We start from the raw sequence: 17919 nt of genomic DNA on the forward strand, positions 1-17919 counted from the left end.
TCTACTGTGTTATTTTTGAGGACTCTCAACTGCAGAACAATCTTTCAAATCTTCCTCACTTCCTTTCAGTATTGAACTTTTCATGAAATCCCAGGCTATTCATGTTAGAATTTGGAGAGCTTTTTGTTCTCTTTTGTGTTTTTTTTTTTTTTGTTAATGCCTGTAACTGCTGAGAAGAATTTGAAAACACAAGCCTAAAAGCACAAAGTACCACAGCAATAATAGAAAGTAAAAAGCAAAACAAATCCACTTCTAAAGCAAGTCATGTCTGGTGAGTGGTGATGTCCAACATGGAACAGGCAGTGCTGGAGAAGGAAGGCAATAAGGAAGGGTTGATCCAGAGAAGATATTTTCTACTTGGTTAACTAGACAGTGGGGAAGGGAAGGATTCCTTGAAGTAGGAAAAGTGGTGGCACAAGTATTGTTAATGCTTACTGCAAGCTCTCTGAGGATGAGACAGACAGGATGCTTGCACCCAGCCTTGCCTGTATAAATTATGGTCTTGGGGTTTGTGCTGGGATGCTGAGAGTGCCCCACAGCAAGAGGGAACACCTCCAAGTGGCAGTACAGCTTGGAGGTGGGCAGGATCTGGATCAAGGTGAAGCTCCCGTCCTTAAGAATTGTGGAAGGAAGTTTGCAGAAGTGAGTCGTGCTGCTGCTGCTGAAGGGGTTGGGTTTTCCAGACCTGGGAGCAGATTATTGCCCTGTTTATACTGTGTTTGCATTGTGAAAGCTGGTGCACAGGAACGCCTTGCTGTCTGTCCCTTCTGTTTCAGAGCTCTGCTGTCAGCTGTTTAATACCCTGCTCTGGTTACTGTTGTCATTCTCCTGCTTTCCTTCATCCTTCATCCTTAATTGACCTTGGGGAGCAGCAGGAAGGTGGTGATGAAAATGTAATGGATTGGAAGAGGTAGCAGGACCACTGGCAGTGAGGGATTTGTCCAGTGTTCAGTCTTGCAGGTGAAGCAGCTGAGATCTTTCAGAAGGGTGATGTGTTTGAAGATGGGTCAGGCAGGGTCAACAGGACATGATGAAGTTTAATTTTGCGTTATAAAGGGGTTATCCACTCAATTTCAGGCTAGTAAGCAGTTAGTTCTTGGTATTTTAAAAGCAGTTAGAATCTCCTTTACTACTTTTGTCACTACCAAGTGTTATATTGGCAGCTGGCAACCCCAGTGGTCTTGCTTCTGTCTCTCCATCTTCCATGCCACGTGTGCTATCCTTGTGGGTTTAGGTTGTGTGTGTGTTTCTGAACTGCCTGCACACATTCCTCTGTCCCATTGTTTCTTACAGGAAAGGTTAGACTGTGGTCAGTCACACTTCCAGGATCCTCTGCAGGTAATGGGATGCCTGAAACTGTAGTTTGACTCTTCGGGGAATCAGTGCAGAACCAGAATTTAGGTTTGCAGAGCCAAAATGTCTTGACAGCAATGACAAGAAGGATGCAAAGCATCCAGCTATGAGCCCCTACCCACTGGTTGTGCATGGCTCCATCACCCCAAGCTGCAGAAGTTACTGTGTGGAAAAGGAAACTAAATGGAAAAGGTGTTGTGCTTCTATCTGACTTTTTCAATTCCCTCACTACAGCCAGGGCCGCTCTGACTGTGTCCTTAGGGTGCTCCTTTCATGTCCTGGTCTTCTGGGACTTGAAGGGTGATGAAAAACATGCCTTCAGGCCCAGTGCACTGAGCCAGGGGCTCTGGCAGGTGGGATGAGGCTGTGCCTGGAGAAGGGATTTGTCTAAATGCAGCTGAGCTGTAGCCACCCCACCAGCTTCCAGTAGCACCATAAATTGTGCAGGGCTTGCTCTGTGCCTTAGCTGACTAAGTGAAGTGTCTGATAACCTGTTGTCTGATGTTGAAGTGCTGGGGTAACCTTGCTCCTTAGGGTAAATGGGAAGCCTTGGAAGCAATGCTGTGGCAACAGGAGTGCTGTAAAGCAACAGGAGGGAGCAATTTGTCAAATAACACTGTCAGACACTGCAGACCTTTGATGTGGTGAAAGGAATTAATACAGCACAGGGCAGAGGGCACAGGAATGTGTGTCCTACATGGCTTGTTGGGGAAGACTGATGTTTGGCAAGGATTTGAGGTGCCCATTTCCCACTGAGCTTTGGGATGCAGATCTCAGAGCTGGGTCTGTTTGGATGGAGCTCTGCTTCAGAGCTGCACTTCAAAACCTCGTGGAAAATGTACCCACAGGGGGGACTGTAATTGCCATGTATTTTGCCCATAATGATATGGGGGAAAGAACAGGGGCAGCTGTAAGGAATAAATGAGATGAGATATCTGATGACTCCCAGATCTCCTTTTTCCTGGGTGTTGCTAGGTCTGCTGAGGAAGGCAGGAGGTGGGAGCCTGAGTCTCCTCAGCTGTGCTGGTGCCTTTTTTTTTTTTTTTTTTTTAAATACTGTCTTAGCAGTGGGGTGCTTGTTAGAAAGCAGGAATCAAGAAGGGAGACCTGGGCCAAGCTCTTTGCTAGCAGAGTGTGCTGAACTCTGTGCCCTTGTGCCAGAAGATAATTTGCCTCCCAGTGCTGGAGGGCTGAGCAAACGCCCCCTGCAGAAGGGAAACAATTTGCTCAGGCAGGTTTCCCCTGCCCTTTCCTTTTTGCTTAAGGAAAGAGAGCAAGCCCCAGTGAAGATGGGGTCACTGGCACAGAAGGTGAGTCACGGAGTTATTTTCAAAACTAGAATTACCTTTGTGAAACTAGAGCAGAAGAGGAAGGTTGGGGTGACTGAGCTTTGGATTTAGCTTCTGCTGTGGCCCCGAGGAGCCCATGAGCAATTGCCCATCCTACCACAGCTGACTGTGAGCAGCACAGCCCACTCTGGTGCCTGTTGGATCAGGACGGAGCTCCTCTTCCCCAGCTAGAGAAGAGGTGGTGTCCCATCCTCCTTTGGAAAAAGAGTGGTTTTGGTCTGCATCTGGGCAGCAGAAAGGGATGTTTACCTTGTGACACAGAGGTACCCCTAGGGCAAAGCAAAGGACTGAGGACTTTTTTTGATGGATGTTAATTCTCATCCTGATTTCGTGCCGTCTGAACAGTTTTGTCGAATCCTGACTGTTCTCCCCGGCCGCCCATCACCGACCCCCGTGCTTTGATGGCTCTTGTCACAAATGGCACGGTAAAAAAAGATCTCAGTTATTTTCTCTTTCCTTTTTTTCCCCCCTTTTGAGAAGTCTCATTTACTTTTTTTTTTTGCAGCTGTCCTGACTCCCTTCCCCCCTGTCATTACCGGGAAGCAATGTGGCAATTAGGGCTGGTCGCCCCCGGGGGGAGGTGAGCTCTGCTGGCTTTGAAAGAGTTTGCAGCACTGTCCTTTGTGCTCGTCTCCAAAGCTTTTCTCTTCTCCCCGCGCAAGGGATTTTAATCTTTTGCAGTTCCACGTATAGGAACATCTGTAACGACAGAAAAATGTCTGGCACCTGGATCGGTTTCATGAAACCTCGGCTCTTTTAATCTTCCCCGGGTGGTGCATTGCCCCACATCACCTCTCTTCCTCCTCCTCTCCCCTCAAAGGATATCTCAGAGGTGAAGTAAAGGCATCTGTCACTTAAATATTGATGTGCCAAGCAAGGGCAGAGAAAGCAGCAGGGGTGTCTCTCTCTTGGAGCATCGGCCCTGATAGTTCTGGTGCCAGATGGGGGCACCTGGGAAGGGATGGTGAGATATTCAGATCCACGTGCTCCTCGCTCTGTCAGTCTCTCTCTCACCTTTCTTTCTTCCACAGGCTTTGCCCCGTCCCCTGCTTGGGCTCTGTGGCTGTTTGGCTGCCCCAGGCCAAGTGGCTCTTGTGGCAATCGAGCTGGTCAGAGACAGCAGGACTTGAACTAATAAGGAGGATTTTGTGCTCTGTCTGCTCTTGCTGAAGCCGCTTTCATCACCATTTCAGAACACCAGCCTGATGCTGGGGTTGAATCAGACCTGAAACTTTGGTGTAGGGAACAAAGGATGGGGGGATTTAGAAGCCAATGCCTAATCCTGTGGGCACCAAGAACACTGTTAGTGCTGTTTCTTTGATAACTTGTAGGAGGCATTTTATTTTGGGGTTTGTGTAAGGTGGTTTATTATAAAGCAATCCAGTGCAGCTGGAAGCTGGAGGCAAGGTTATTTATTTCAGTGCTTTGAAGAGCTCTCCTCCAGTGGTAGCTGTCTTGCTGCTGCAGTGGCTGGTTTTATTTTGCTTTGGAGCAACTGAATAGAAGTGTTCCTTCCATTTCATTTTCTCTGAGGTGAGAAAATTCCTGGAAGTGTGCTGACGAAGTTAAGGAATGTTTTAATCTTTTTTCCCTGAAACGGATTGAGTGCAGCTCCTGGAAAGCCAGGGTTTGGAAGCCTGGGAGCACTGACTCCATCTGAGAGGTCTCCTGATGGGCAGGGCAGGGCTGCAGGTGTGGCTGCAAGTACAAGAGGGAGATGCTGGGTGCCTTACTGAGCTGACCTTTTTTATTTGAGGGTGCTGTACTGTCTGTACCAACTGCTAATAAGCTGCTTTCTGTTGGCAGGGCTGATGGCCCATCAGCCTGTTCTGGGAGATGAGCCCCTTGCTGGGGGCATCACTGCAGAGAGCTTTGTCATATCTTGACAGCATTTGACATTTCCCAGACAGTGCTTAAATCTGCCAGTTGACAATGTTTAACCCTCTCCTCCAAGAGCCTTCCAGCGGCGAGTCCTGGAAATTTTAGTTTTCCCTTCAAAAAATTGTTACCGAAAGCTTCTGTATTTTTGTCAGTTGCCAGATGCTGCCAATGAATCTCTGTCTTTGTTGCTTTGGGCTTTTACATGTTGCCTTTAATTAGGATCTGAACTTTTCTGGCCAGGAGCTGATGAGCAGCTCTCTGGTGACCGAAACCAGGAGAAGAACAGAGGTGTTACTGCTTTGCTTCTTGTGCCTGAAGGAACAATCCTTCAGCCCAGGTGGTTTTGGATGTGTCTTTTGGCAGGGGGATGCCAGGCCTCAAAATCCAGCAGTTTATGCCTGTTTAATTGTTCTGTTTCTGTCCTGCTTCTTGCCCTCAGTTTGCAGAGACAAATTAGGGCTGCGTGATGCACAGAAGTTCAGGGCAGGGTTACCTCTTCCTCCAGGACAGGATCTGCTGATTCAGCTCCGTGTTTTAAGCAGGCATCACATGCAAGATGGAGCTGAATTAACCCCCCTCCTAGCAAGAGGTGGTAGCAAGGACGGACGAGCAGTTCATTCAGAGTCCCTTAAACACTGAAGGAAATGAGATTTGTATATTTAAAATTGCTTTCTTAACCATCTTGGGGGTCTCAAGGGTTAAAACACCTCTGGCAATTTGGATCAATGTGTGGGAATTTAATAGTGCTCTGGACTAAGCAGGCAAATGAGTTAAACTGCACTTAGCTAATTCCTGGGGTGTGGATAATTCAGCCAGCCCTGTGCTGAAGACATCTGGGGCTTGTCTGGTCTTCACGGTGGAGGCTTCAGACTCTTTCTCAAAGACATGGTTGGTCTGCCAGTGACTGATTTACTGCCCAGGAGGCACTTGGGAATTAGCCCCTTTTGATGGAGATTGGAGGCAGACCTTTGCTTTTCTGTCCTGGACTTCAGACAGTGACTTTCACAGTGGTCCCACGTTCAGCTCGGGTCTGCTTTTTGTCATTAGGATACAGCTTTGTCTTGCCAAGGCTGAGTGAATCAAGGTCCTCTACTGTAGGAGACACCTCCAGCAAGGTACAGGACAGCCTTAAACACTGAGAAAGCTAAAACTTCCAGTAATTATGTATGGGAATGCAGCATGAAGAGCTTTTTGTCCTGAGTGCATCCACGCTGCTCTGAGCTTCAGAAACCCGGTGCTTCCAGCATTGCATCTTCCTCCCTGTTCTTCCCCATGCCCCAGGCATATCTTTGTTTCAGATTTTGGCCCTGCTGTTTTGTGAGCTGGACCTCCCTGGGCTAACTTATAAAGTGATTGGAGAGACTTTGGTTCTTGCACTGTGTTATTGCAGTGGCTGTGTAAGTCACACACAGACAAGCCCAGAGTGCAGATGTGTGGAGGTGGCAAGTCCCCGTTATTTTGCCCTGACTCCAGAAGGAAATGAACACCTTCAGTCATTTAAATCTGGATGGAAATGATTTTGCATAATTTTAATTTTAAGGGATCAGTGCAAGAATGATCCTTTGCTCTGTTCCCTCAACTGAAATGCTCTGCAGCTGTTTGAAGAGGTGAGCAGCAGCTCTGGCTTTGCTTTGATTTTTGCAGGGAAGGTTTGCTGTATTTAATCTGCTGGGCTGTTACACACAATCTCCCTGCAAGCAAGAAACTTGTAAGTGGCTGAGCTGAGATTTCCAGGTTCCTAATCAGAGGAAAGGCTATCCAGGCTAAATCATTGCTGGGCTCCTGATTGCATCCTGATAGAAAGGATTATTCATCCAGTGGAAAACAAATAGAGCTGCTGTTTTATTGAGTGTTTGGCATATATTAGCTGAGCAAATCTTGGCTCTCAGTACGTGTTACAGCTCTGCTTTTCTCAGCCCATGAGCTGGGTTCACTTACAGCTGGCCTGACTCTGGAATGTTCCCTGCTCTCTGACTTTTCCTCTGTAGTGTGGCTTAGGTGCTTTGGGAACCCTTTTCCTTCTTTCCTTTTCATCATCCCATTTACCACGTGCTCTGGGAGGTTGTTTGGGACTCAGGTCTCTCTCTACTATTTCCTGGCTGTTCCCTTTGGTTTATGTAATCGACTGCCTGGATGTTCATCCCTGATTTAGTTCTTCCCTCTTAACACTCATCTTCTCAGCCAGGTGTGTACCCAGGGCCCACCATCCCCTGGCAGTGCCCCACATACAGAGAATGGGTGTTTGTGCCATGGTCTTGAGGACTGGCCTGCTTGGTACTGCTGGGTTGCAGGAGACCATGAAGAAGAGGTGGGTATCTCACTGCATTTGCAGGGCCAAAGATAAAGGTTGCTAAAAGAGGTTGCTTTTATTTCAGTGGGGTTATTGGTCTGTTACCCATCTTCTGGCACTCAAGTGTGCAGGGCAGATAACTCAGTGCCTCTCTGCTGGCTTTCCTTTCCACTCTGAGGCAGCTGGCATTTTGGTCTCAGACAATAGTTCAACAGATGGCTACTTAAAAGCAAACAATACCCAAAATAAGAGTCTTTTCCTTCTTTTCAAGGAGCCAAGGACTTCAAAGGCATGTGCTGAGGTTACCTTGCAGAGCAAGGGCTGTGGGGTCACAGCACACAGCACGTCTTGGAGCCTGTGCTGGAGTTGACAAATGTGTGCCTGGGAACTTTAGAGGCAGGTGAAGTCTTCTGTGATCCAGAGAGGTGGGGAATCTCCATCCTGGGACGTGCCTAACACTGCTGGGTGCATCCCTGCACAGTCTGTTTTCACTTGGAAATTGTCTGTTTTGTGCAGAGGGGTTGGACCACAGACATCCAAAGTCTCTTCCACCTAATTTTTTCCACAGTTGTCTGCCTTATCCTGCTGATGACCTGCACAGTCTGCTTTATGAGGAGTGAAAGGAGAGAAAAGAGCCTTATAAAACATGAAGAAATGTCTGCTGCAGGCTCTGGCGGGGAGCAGATGCCAGCTGCCTTTTCTCTTCTAGATGAATTTATTTTACTGGAAGGACAACTGCTGTTGTTGTGAATTTGCCAGATGGGCTTGTACATAGTCTTGGGGCAAGTGGGAATGTTGAGGGGGAAATTTGGGAAGGCAGGGAGCCCATGCTGGCAGCAGCCCCTGCCCTGCCACGGGACCAAGCAGGGCTTTGGGAGGGATGTGCTGGGGGAGTCCCTTGTATTGCTTCTGTCTCCAAGAGCAGCTGTTTCAGGCTTACCTGTATTATGCCATAGTGAGAGAGGGTTTCTTGTTGGGTGTACATCCCCAGGAGAGGTGGCACTTGATACCTGATCTTTGTTTTCATTTCATGCCAGGTGTTCCAGACCTTGAAATTTTGCTGTGGGCTCAAACGAACAGTTAAGTCAAGAAGGACGAAGGTAGGATTAGTTCCCAGGGAGACAGGATGTGTGCAAGAGTTGTGCTCTCTCACAGCTTTTGTGGGAGACAAACAAGCTTTGTGGGCCAAGAATAGCAAGGCTGATGATGGGCATTTCCAGAGGGTTATGTGCCTTCAGAGCTCTCTGCAAATGTCAGCCAGTTTGACTGCTGCCCTGCAAATGCTACTTGCTGGGAAGGAGAAATCCTTCCTTCCCAAGTGAATGCTCCTCCCCAGCTGCTTTTCAGCTCAGTTTGCCAACGAGACTGAAAAAGGGCTGCCCTTATGTGCAGGGACTGAGGATTGCTCGGAGATGCAGCCCAGTGAGCTTGAAAGCTTGGAGGGGCTGGTCTGACCTCCCCAGGGTCCCCTCTCGAGTCGAGGGCATGCGGGGACCAGTGTGTCCAATGGGGCAGAAAAGCTTTCTGAGCCGTGGAGAGGAGCAAGGGACTGAAGCTGCCATCACAACCTCAAATGTCCTGTCTGAAGGGAGGTTTGCTGTCTGATCTACTGCCCCTGCCTGGGGAGGGAGGGCTTGCAGGGCAGGGGAGGAGGGAGCTGTGTTCTCTCAGCTGCTGGAACCTTCTCCAGTCAGCCTGCAAAGCCGTTGCTCCTTTTGCTCCTGGAGAAGTGTCATTTCCCAAGCTGGCTTCCTGACCAGCCCCATTGCTGGGCTAATTCCCAGATCTGCTCTGTAAGGAGATTGATCAGCTCCCTTTGCAGCCCAGCTATTCCTTGTGAAGGTTTGATGTAGCTGGCTTGGTTAATCCCAGATGTATCTATAATGAGATATCATTTGCAAAAGGAGTTCTCAGTGCTGGAGAGACCAGCCAGGAAAAAAAAAAATAGTTTCCAAACAGGTTTGGAAACCTCTGTCTTGTAGTCATAGGAAAATTAAACTGAAGCCCAGCAAGTTGATGTAAACCTGTCTGGGAGAAATCAGCATCCAACTCCTAATTAAAAAGGTGGCAGTAGCAGCCAGGGAGGGATAAAAGAAGGGATCTGCCTTGAAGCTGTGGTAAAGAGAAACTGTAGATATTTGTGTCTCAGGAGTTCAGCTGATGGATGCCTCTAGAAGGTCCTGGTGCCTGGGCATAACTTCACTTGCCTGCTCCTGGTTTTTTTTTAGTGGTGGAGGATGCCGAGGGCTGAAGGCACCAGCTGAATGCTCAGTGCCCTTCCATTTCTCTCTTGAGGGATTTTAGGTGGGTGACTGAGGCAGGAGGCAGGCTCTGTGACCTGACTGCAGACGTGCTGGGCATCTAAGCCCACAGCAAATGTGGAGGATGACACCTTGTGTCTTCTGCTTGTAGGCAGTTGCTGAAGAAGAGCTGATGAACAATAAACTTATGCCTTAATTTTCCTGTGCAGTGTTATCTGCATCACAGTTCTGCCACAAAGCTGAGATGCTGTTTTCCCTGTCTTTCAGGACTGCTGCAGGCACTTGTTTTAAAGCTGTGCTGTAAGGGTATGGACCAGATAAGGTTTGTCAGTAATACATTTTGTTCCCATCAAGTTAGTTGGGTGGAAGATGCCATTTGCTACTAGGAAAACTGATTTTATATGTTGCAAAAACCACTGGGCTGCTCAGAAATTCAAGAGGCTGATTACAGGCAGAGAGTAGATCAGCCTCCCCGTGGCATTCCCAGCACTGTGGTGAATGTGAGTTTTTTGCTACCCCTTGTGACTTTGCCTTTTCCCAAGTAAATATGGAAGGTTGAGCCCCTGTGAGATCAGTCCCCTTGCCTGATCTCTGGCAGAGCTGTAATTAGATGAGTGCAAATCTATGATCTTCAGTGTCATCCTCGGTCCACCCTGTGTGCTGCCTCTGGCATGGGGAGGGGGATTTATTTTTTTTTTCCCTGTCTTTGGGGAAGAGGAAAATGTTTGGGGATGGTCAAGGAAATGGGGAAGTTTTCTCTTCTGTGGCCTGGTTGCCCTGGGAGTCCCTGTGCTGCTCTGTGAGGGAAACTTGCAGTGCTGTCTCTGTGGTGGAACCCAAGGAGGGATATCCTGGGGACAGGCATGAAGAAAACACCTGGAAAGGAAGGATGGAGGCTCTGTGTCCCTTCCATTATGTTCTTGGTTATAGGACCTCCCCTGGGTCTGCTGAGGCTTCCTGGAATGCTTCAATAGCTGAACTACAGGCTGTGAGAGAGGAGTGAGGGATTCCCACTGGGGAATGCAGCTGGGGATCCCAGCTCACCTGCTGCATCTCTGCTCCTGGGTTTGCTGGTGCCTGGAGGTGCAGGCATGCTGGACAGGCTTCAGGCACAGTGGCTGTTTTGGCCAGCACACCACTCCTTGCTGTTTGCAGGGACAGGAGGGGTCCTGGACACGGCACAGTCATCATGTGTTGCCTTTCCTGACAAAAGGAGATCTTATTTACCAAGGTTTCATCTTCTTCTGCTGAAATCCTCCTTGTTTCCTGCTCGCCTTGTCCTTGCAAGAGCAGCCAGTTGTGCTCCCACCACAGTGGGGAGAGGGATGGAGAGAGGATGGGATCAGTGGTTGGCAGCTGACAGTTTCTTTCTGTTTCCATCTGTTCCCTCTCTTGCTTTTTAATAAGATCAGGTGCCAGAGTGCAGTAGGAAGACTTTTCAATGTGAGAGGAAGTCACAATTGGGGTACTCAGGTCCTTGCTTTCATCCTTGGCAGAGGGAGGCTGCTCAAATCAAACCTGCACCCTCTTGAGCTGCTCCTATAATGGGAAAACAAAACTCTGCAGTGAGGCTGACAGCTCTGATCAGATGGGTCTGTCCTGCAGCTCAGACTGGGAAATCAGAGATGCTTGTGCTGATGGCCACTGAGAAGCAAACCTGGCTGTTCCTGCCCCCATTGGGGTGCCTAGCTTTTAATTTATATATATATAAATATATATATATTTATATATATATAAAATGTCTGTTTTTAATGTGGCTACTGTCTGTTTTCCAAAACCCTGGTTGTTTTAGATGGTATCAGTGGCTGGACAGGTTCAGTCTTTCAGGCCCTTGGTGTTTGCTACACAGACCCATCAGCTTTTCTGATCAACCTCTCTCATTTCATCAGTGGCTCCACTCCTGCTTTGTGTTTTGAAGGGTTTTCCTCTCTGCTTTTGAGGCCATATGTTTATTACAAAGCTGGTCTTTCATGAGTGGGAAGGTTTCCCTGAAGGAGAATCTCAGAAGATGTTTGAGGCTGGTTTTGTTGCTGCCTCTTTGATTCATTGTAGTTCCTGGGACATGTGAAAGGTGGGAAGAGATTCAAAGGAAGAAGCTGAGGAGCTTGTTTAACAGTTCAGCTTGGACAACCTCTATGTGGAAAATAAAACTCTGCCCCTCTGCTCCCACTGCCAATGTGTGATGTGCTGGGAGTCAGCACGGGGACCTCGATCAGGGAAATGCTGCAAAGTCTGACAGCACCTCCAGGGCAGAGAGCAGAGGTTCTTTTAGGGGATGTACTAGGTGCCTTGTTTGAAAATCAAAGCCCTGGCTCAGCTTCCAGTCCAGAACGGCCTCTGCATGACTGTTCTTTAGCAAAACTCCCAATCTTTTAAGCAAAAGACTTTTGGATATAGATGCAGTCAAATATTTGGCTAAGCCAAAGGCAATCCAGCAGTCCCTTCTTAAGCAACCCAGCAGTTGCTTTGGGATTTTGCCTTTCACACTGCACAATTGTGGCTGTTGCATGATTGTGTTGGGCCTGTGAAGGCAACTGCCCAGTGCAGGTAAAGCCACGTTCAGCTTTGATTTTTTTTTCCTTGGTTCCTGCTGTGGTTGGTGAGTCCTTGCCCAGCAGAGCTGGTGCCCGCAGCCTGCCCCGTGCCCTGCAGGGAGCTGCACCAGCTGGCTGGCAGCAGCAAGGAGATCAGCCTGTCCCTTCAGTGCCTCACAAGTGATAAATAAAACAAGCAAGCCCTTTCCCAGCACTGCTCCTGAACAGCCTGGTGCTTTGTAGTGCTGTGATTGTGCCAGGTGCTCCTGTGGGCTCCAGCTGAAACGCACGTCACGGGCTGGGTTCGCTCCTTCCCCGTGTCCCACTTACAACAACTGTTGTGTTTTCTAATCCATCTCTTCCTTGCTTCTCATCACAGAACCAGCTGTTGGGTGTTTGAAGTGTCCTGCAGGGAGGCACTAGACCTGCTGGGGCTGGGGGTGACCAACTTGCTGTGAAGACAGGAGGAGAGGATACCTGGAGGAGAGGAGTCCTGCTGCAAAGGGAGCTCCCAAGTGATGCCAGAAGCTGCCAATGCCAGCCAAGCTGGTGTGATCCAGGTTAAGCATAAGAGGCATTTTTCCCTTAGCCTGGAGAGGTTTGGAGGGAAGGCCTGCTGGTGGCATTTAGGGTGGTCCTTGGAGCTGACCATGGGAGAATCATGCTGGGTGCTCAGCTATTGCCGTGGTTTTAGCAGCACGTGGTGTCCAGTTGCAGAGAGCTCCACGTGCTTGGGCTTGGAGGAGGTTCTGTACCTTGGCTGGAGGAGAGGAGAGCCTGGTGCTCCCCAGGCTGTGGTGCCCCGTGGTAGTGGGTGGGATGGAGAATGCCCTGGCAGGACCCTGCTAGCTGAGAAAAGCTGTGTGTGAGGGAGGAGAGACCGAGCCCTGCCCTGCCTCAGGGCCTGGGAAAGCCCTGGTGGTGCTGCTGCAGTGTGGTGGTGCTGCTGCAGTGTGGTGGTGCTGCTGCAGTGTGGTGGTGCTGCTGCACGTTTCTGTCCTCAGATCACGGGGTCTCAGGTGGTATTTAACTGCCAGAGGAAACACGAGGCCAAGACATTTGGGATTAAGGTGGTGTCAGCCCCAAGAACAGCTACTGAACCATCTTGTAACTGCCCAGATATTGCTGCCCTTGACATCTGTCCCCTTTCGTGTTGAGGCTGAGATCCTGTGCCAGTACCTTGCTGAGTCAGGCCTGAACCTCCATCCAGAGCCTGCCCATCCTTCTGGGGCACTGTCTCCTGGCAGGCACGCCCTGGGTTACTGCCTTTCCTAACCTCCATGTCAGAGATTCCCCTTGAACTGTGATTAACTTCTGGAGGCTTGTAAATTTTCTTCTACATTTATATAAAGACAAGGATTAAATGGTTTCATAGAACTAAGGGAAAAGAAAACCTAGGAGGCATTACACTTGTTGGGGCCAAGGATTTTGCTTTCTTTTAAAAAGCAGTGGAGGTGAAACAATTTACTCTTTTCTAAGAAGACTCAGGGTCTTCAAAACGTGGGAATTTGAAATAGTGTCTTGATTTAGAAATGGAGTAGAAAAGCAGGACTTGAAAGTGAGATGTAAATTAAGCAAAAAGTGAGGAAACAAATTGATTCCCAGCATGGGAATAAAAAAGGAAGAAAACAAACCCAAGGCTGTGTATTGAGGTCTGTCCTACCAAAAAAATGGGGGATTGCATTGCTCAGGGGAAGGCAGGGGAAACATGGCTTAAGAGGAGCCAACTTTATTTCCCTTCTTTCTCAGAAGAAAACAAATATGAACAATACTTGGACCAAAGAGGACTGTGGGCTGCATGTTTGGGACTTCACGACTGGGACTTCCTAAGGTTGCAGCTGGGTAAGTGATCTCAGTGCAGTTATTTGGTAGGAAATGTTTTGACAATATCTGAAGTGATCCAGTGTTGCAGTCAGTCCTTCCCTGAACTGGGTTAAAACAGGGGTAGCAAATGCTCCCATGTGCATCCCTTGGATCCTGTAAGCTGTCTGTGCCAGCCCTTCCCTCCTCTCCCTGGATCCTCCTTGCAGCCCTTGACTTTCCTGCAGCTCTGTGTGTTCTGCAAGACACCACAAGTGCCCAGTTACCTCTGTGGCTTTCATCTGGTGAGTGCTGCAATGACAACAGCAGAGATGTTTCTGAGGTTCCAGCCCCTCCAGAGGCTCTGGTGCTCAGAACCCAGAGAGTGCCTGTGCTGTGAGGTCTCATCTCAGAGCCTGCAGCAGGGTTTTTGGGGGATGCTGGCTGATAGTGCTTTTAGCACTGCAGCAAAGGAGAGGTTAATAATGCAACATGCTTCCCTGTTGCCCTTGGCTGTATGCTCCTTTGCTTCTGCAGGAGGAGAAGAGCTATGAAAAGAGCATTTCCCAGGGGATGGGAAAAGGATTTCAGCCCTGTAGAGCAGCTCCCTGCACAAACTAAGTTACCTGTGCCTGTTAAGAGAGCAGGGCTTGGATTCTGGTTGGGTTCAGTCGCTGGTAGGATGGAGAAGAGTGGCTTGTCTGAAGTGCTGGGGTGCCTGTCTTGCTTCTGTGCTGGGCTGTGGGCAAGTGTGACCCTCTCTCTGCTTCCCTGGGACGTGCTGCAGTCTGTGCAGGTGTGTTGGAGGGAGTTCACTGCACGTTTGCTGTGGTCATCATGTGTTTTCCCTGGGTTGCTGTCACTGCTTTGAGACAAGGCACTGCTTGCCAGGCCTCTCCAGAGCCCCAGAGATGTGGGCAAGTGCAGCAGGTTCCTGCTGTCCTGGGGCAGCAATATGAGGGTCAGAGCTCCCTGCTGAAGCTGTGAGCTGTTGAAGCAGTTTGGTGGTCTGGGGCTCCTTTGATGCTCTCTGGTTTCCCCTCCACCGAGCTGGCAGGGGCTGTGCTGGGGCAGGGGGACCACAGGCAGCTCCTCTCTGGGGACTGGGTGGGTGCTGAGCATCCCTTTGTCCTGCTGCTGCCTCCCAAAGCCACCACTGCCTCCTCCCCTCTCAGCACCCCTGTTGTGTTGGGGCTGGCTGGGAGGCCCTGTTGCTCCTGACAGACACAGCCTGGCTGCCTGCAGGGATCCCGTGTGTGAGTGTGGCCCCGTGTCCCCTGTGGAGCAGGGAAAGTGGGGGATGCTGGTGACATGCTGGCATGCCAATGGCTGCATCCCCTCCCCAGCTGAAGTCTGGAGGGTGGCTTTCAGTGCCCAGGCTCCCTGGCCTCAGGAGGGAGGGCTTGGGATGGGTTTTAGGGATGCTGGCAGAGTCCCTTGTTCCAGCTTTGGGGTGCAGCTGAAGGTGCATTAACAAATGGTGCATGTGAGCAGAATGGAGGAGACTGTGCATGAGCCAGGCTCATTCAGAGGTTACTATTGCTACCCTAAAGACAAGAGGTGAAGGTGCTTTAATTTATTCAGTGTAGGTCATGGCCAAAACCACTCACCTGGGACAAGGTGCAGGTCCTGTGCAGACCCTTCCTTTCTGCCTAGCCTGAAGCAAGGAGTCTCTGCAGTAACTGTGAGCCCACATCCTGAAACAAATCTTTCCTTCACTTTAAAGATGATTCTTTTCCTTTTTTTTTCCCCTCCAGAAGCTGCTTATGCACTGCACATTAAATAGTCATTAGCTAAAAGACTTTGTCATCCAGGGAGCTGAGCTCCCCAGCCATGCCTTTTCCTCAGTTCTTGAGCATCCAAGGTGCCAGCCTGTGGATCAGGCTTTTTCTCACTTGCATTCTCCTTGCAGCAGTTCCAGGAGATGTGGAAGTGACCTTGTCTGGGCTGACAAGCAGGACCAAGGAATGACTTGGGCCCCCTCCAACTGCCTGGGAGGGGAGGAAGGTTTGGGCTGGAAAAGTAGATGGTGAGTTCAACAGCAGGAACTCAGCTGAGTGTGAGAGCAGGTGGTTGAGTTTGAGAGCGGGCTGAGGTACCAGCATCAGGTTGGGCACTGGGTGCTGAGGTGTTTGCAAGCCTGGTGTGGGTTTTGTGTTGTTTCTACCACTGCAGTTCCATGAAGGTCCCTTCCTGCCAGCAGTTTCCTTTGCTGAGCACCCAAGGCTTCTCTGGCAAGTTCTCTGAGCATGAAACTTGTCTCCAGCAGTGCTCTTTGCCCGCAGCAAGCAGGAGTCACTCCTGTGCCCAGCAGGTGAGAGGCTCTAAGGCTGGTTCTAAGATGCTGGAGCTGTGGAAGGAGCACAAGGTGGCAGCCCTGTGACCCTGTGAGTGCATCTCAGACCAGACTTGGTGGGTCTCACCTTGACATCTGTATGCAGGCTCTGCCTTCTGAGCCAGGAAGCATCTCCCACCACCCAGTTTCTTTTCTTAAAACACCATTGTCTTGGTGCCTTGAGTGCACAGGGGTGTCATATGTGAGGTTTCCTTGCCCAGGCTCTCCAGTTTCCACTCAGCTTTGTAGCTGGACACCACGGGGGAGATGTTTTGGAGCGAGTCTCCACAGGCTGGAGAGCCAGTTAGTTTTCAGGGCTTGGATCCTCCCTGACTGGATTGTAACTCCCTAAATAATGAATGTTGGTTTTCAAATGGAGGGTTCCTTGTTCCTTGCCGAGCAGATGTGAGGACTGAGTTTGCCTGTGGCCCAGAGTCTCCTGAGAAGCTTTTGTTTATAGCATCTGCTGTGCCAAAAATGTGTGAAGCTCCCTGGCAGCAGAGATGCTCCTGTCAGTTGGGTGTCCTTGGCTGGTGTGTGTGTAAATATGTGTGGGATTAATTGGAACAAGCTCATCAGAGGGTATTCAGCAGGTGCAGCACCAGAGGACACCCCCAAAGGCATTGTTGGAGCTGCAGCAACACGGAGGTTTGCCTGCTGTCCTGACACGATCGGGGTCCTCCCTGGGCGAGCAAAATACAAATTAAACTCTTGCTTTGTAATTCAGTGCACAAAGTTTTTCTTAGCTCCTTAAACAAAGACATGATTGACTTGTCTGCAGTGCCTAAATTTAATTTACCTGAAGCTTGTGGAGCATTACCAAATGCCACTCTAAGGCACATTCTCTAATACTGCTGCAGTCACAGGAACCATCTGTGCCAGGACAGCTGTGCCACCTAGAAAAGCAATAAAGAAATGTTCAGGGGGCTGGGCTGCAATTCCTGACATGTCTCAGGAAACCCAGACCTATCAGACCAGTGTACCAAGCTGAAGATCATCGAGGGCATCCCAGATTCAGCCTCCTCAGTTCTCCCTTCACTAGACAGCTAAGGTGGAAGTTCCCACCATCACTGCGAGCTGCACAACAATTCCAGAACCCATTTACCTCCCCAGGCTTGCCCTTAGACCAGGAATCTAGTTAATGCTGAATATCACAGAGCTGTCTGAGGTGGGGAAGAGATTGCAGATTGCAGATCTCCCCCCACAGGACAGGGGGGTTGGCTGGAGCTGGGCTGTGTCATGGTTGGTGTTTCATCCTGTCCCTGCAGGGACATGGGGCTGATTTCTTAGTTCTGCTTCTTTCCCCCAGGGCTGGGAGCCTAATCCCTGTAGTCTTTAAGGAAGTGGAACTGTGGGGCTTTGGAAGAGCATCACTCCAGGGCAGGGTAGGGGAAGCTGCTGGACTGGGATGGGGATTTGGGGAGTGGAAGCCCTCTGGAAATAAGCATTGTGGGCATGATGGACAGGCTTCATTTCAAGTGAAATGAAATTGCAGTTAGAAAATTGGAACAAATAATCCAGTTATTTTTAAGGCCCAGTAATAAATCATTGAAATCCAGATTAATGTATTATTCCCCTTTAGATTTCTCTCTTGAAATATAGTTATTTCCAGCTTCAAACCCTAGCTCTTGCTGCAGCCTGTCCTGGTGTCCATAGGACAGTGCTGTGCTCTCATGTTTCATGTAAGAACAAAAGGAAACAGCAGCCTTGTGGATTATGTGTGCAGTGCTGTAACTGTTTCGAGAATAAAGGCATGAAGTTATTGGGTTGCTTGCAGGACGTGGGTAAAACTTGTGGGGAAAGAAATGGCCATCTTTGAGTAGACAATGTCTTGCTGTATAAAGTGAGTCCAAAGGACAAAAAAATATGATGTGGAAAAGAAGGAAGCAGGAGGGAACATGATCTGAGATTTTACTTAAGGTCAGGATGCAAATAATTTTACTTTAGAGCTGGTCTCCCAAGTCCAAGAAAATAAGAAGGGGGCAAATCCATCTGTTCCTTGGTTCAGTCCACTAGAAAGGGGAGGGACATTATTTCTAGTTCAAAGTAGTGCTTAGTAAATGTTGTCAATGATTGAGTTTTGTTGGTGCTTGAGACCCATTTTCTGGGGTTGTCT

The 17919-nt window shown here is 49.3% G+C and overlaps 1 pseudogene; it reads left to right on the forward strand.

Moving 5' to 3' along the window:
• The first annotated feature begins 2642 nt into the window (after positions 1-2642).
• The window catches only part of LOC127477491 (hydrocephalus-inducing protein homolog), a 31559-nt pseudogene continuing 16282 nt past the window's right edge, over positions 2643-17919 (forward strand).

This window comes from Manacus candei, unplaced genomic scaffold, assembly GCF_025592945.1.
Source record: "Manacus candei isolate 608988 ecotype Guabito, Panama unplaced genomic scaffold, ASM2559294v1 h1tg000053l, whole genome shotgun sequence".
Lineage (NCBI taxonomy): Eukaryota > Metazoa > Chordata > Aves > Passeriformes > Pipridae > Manacus > Manacus candei.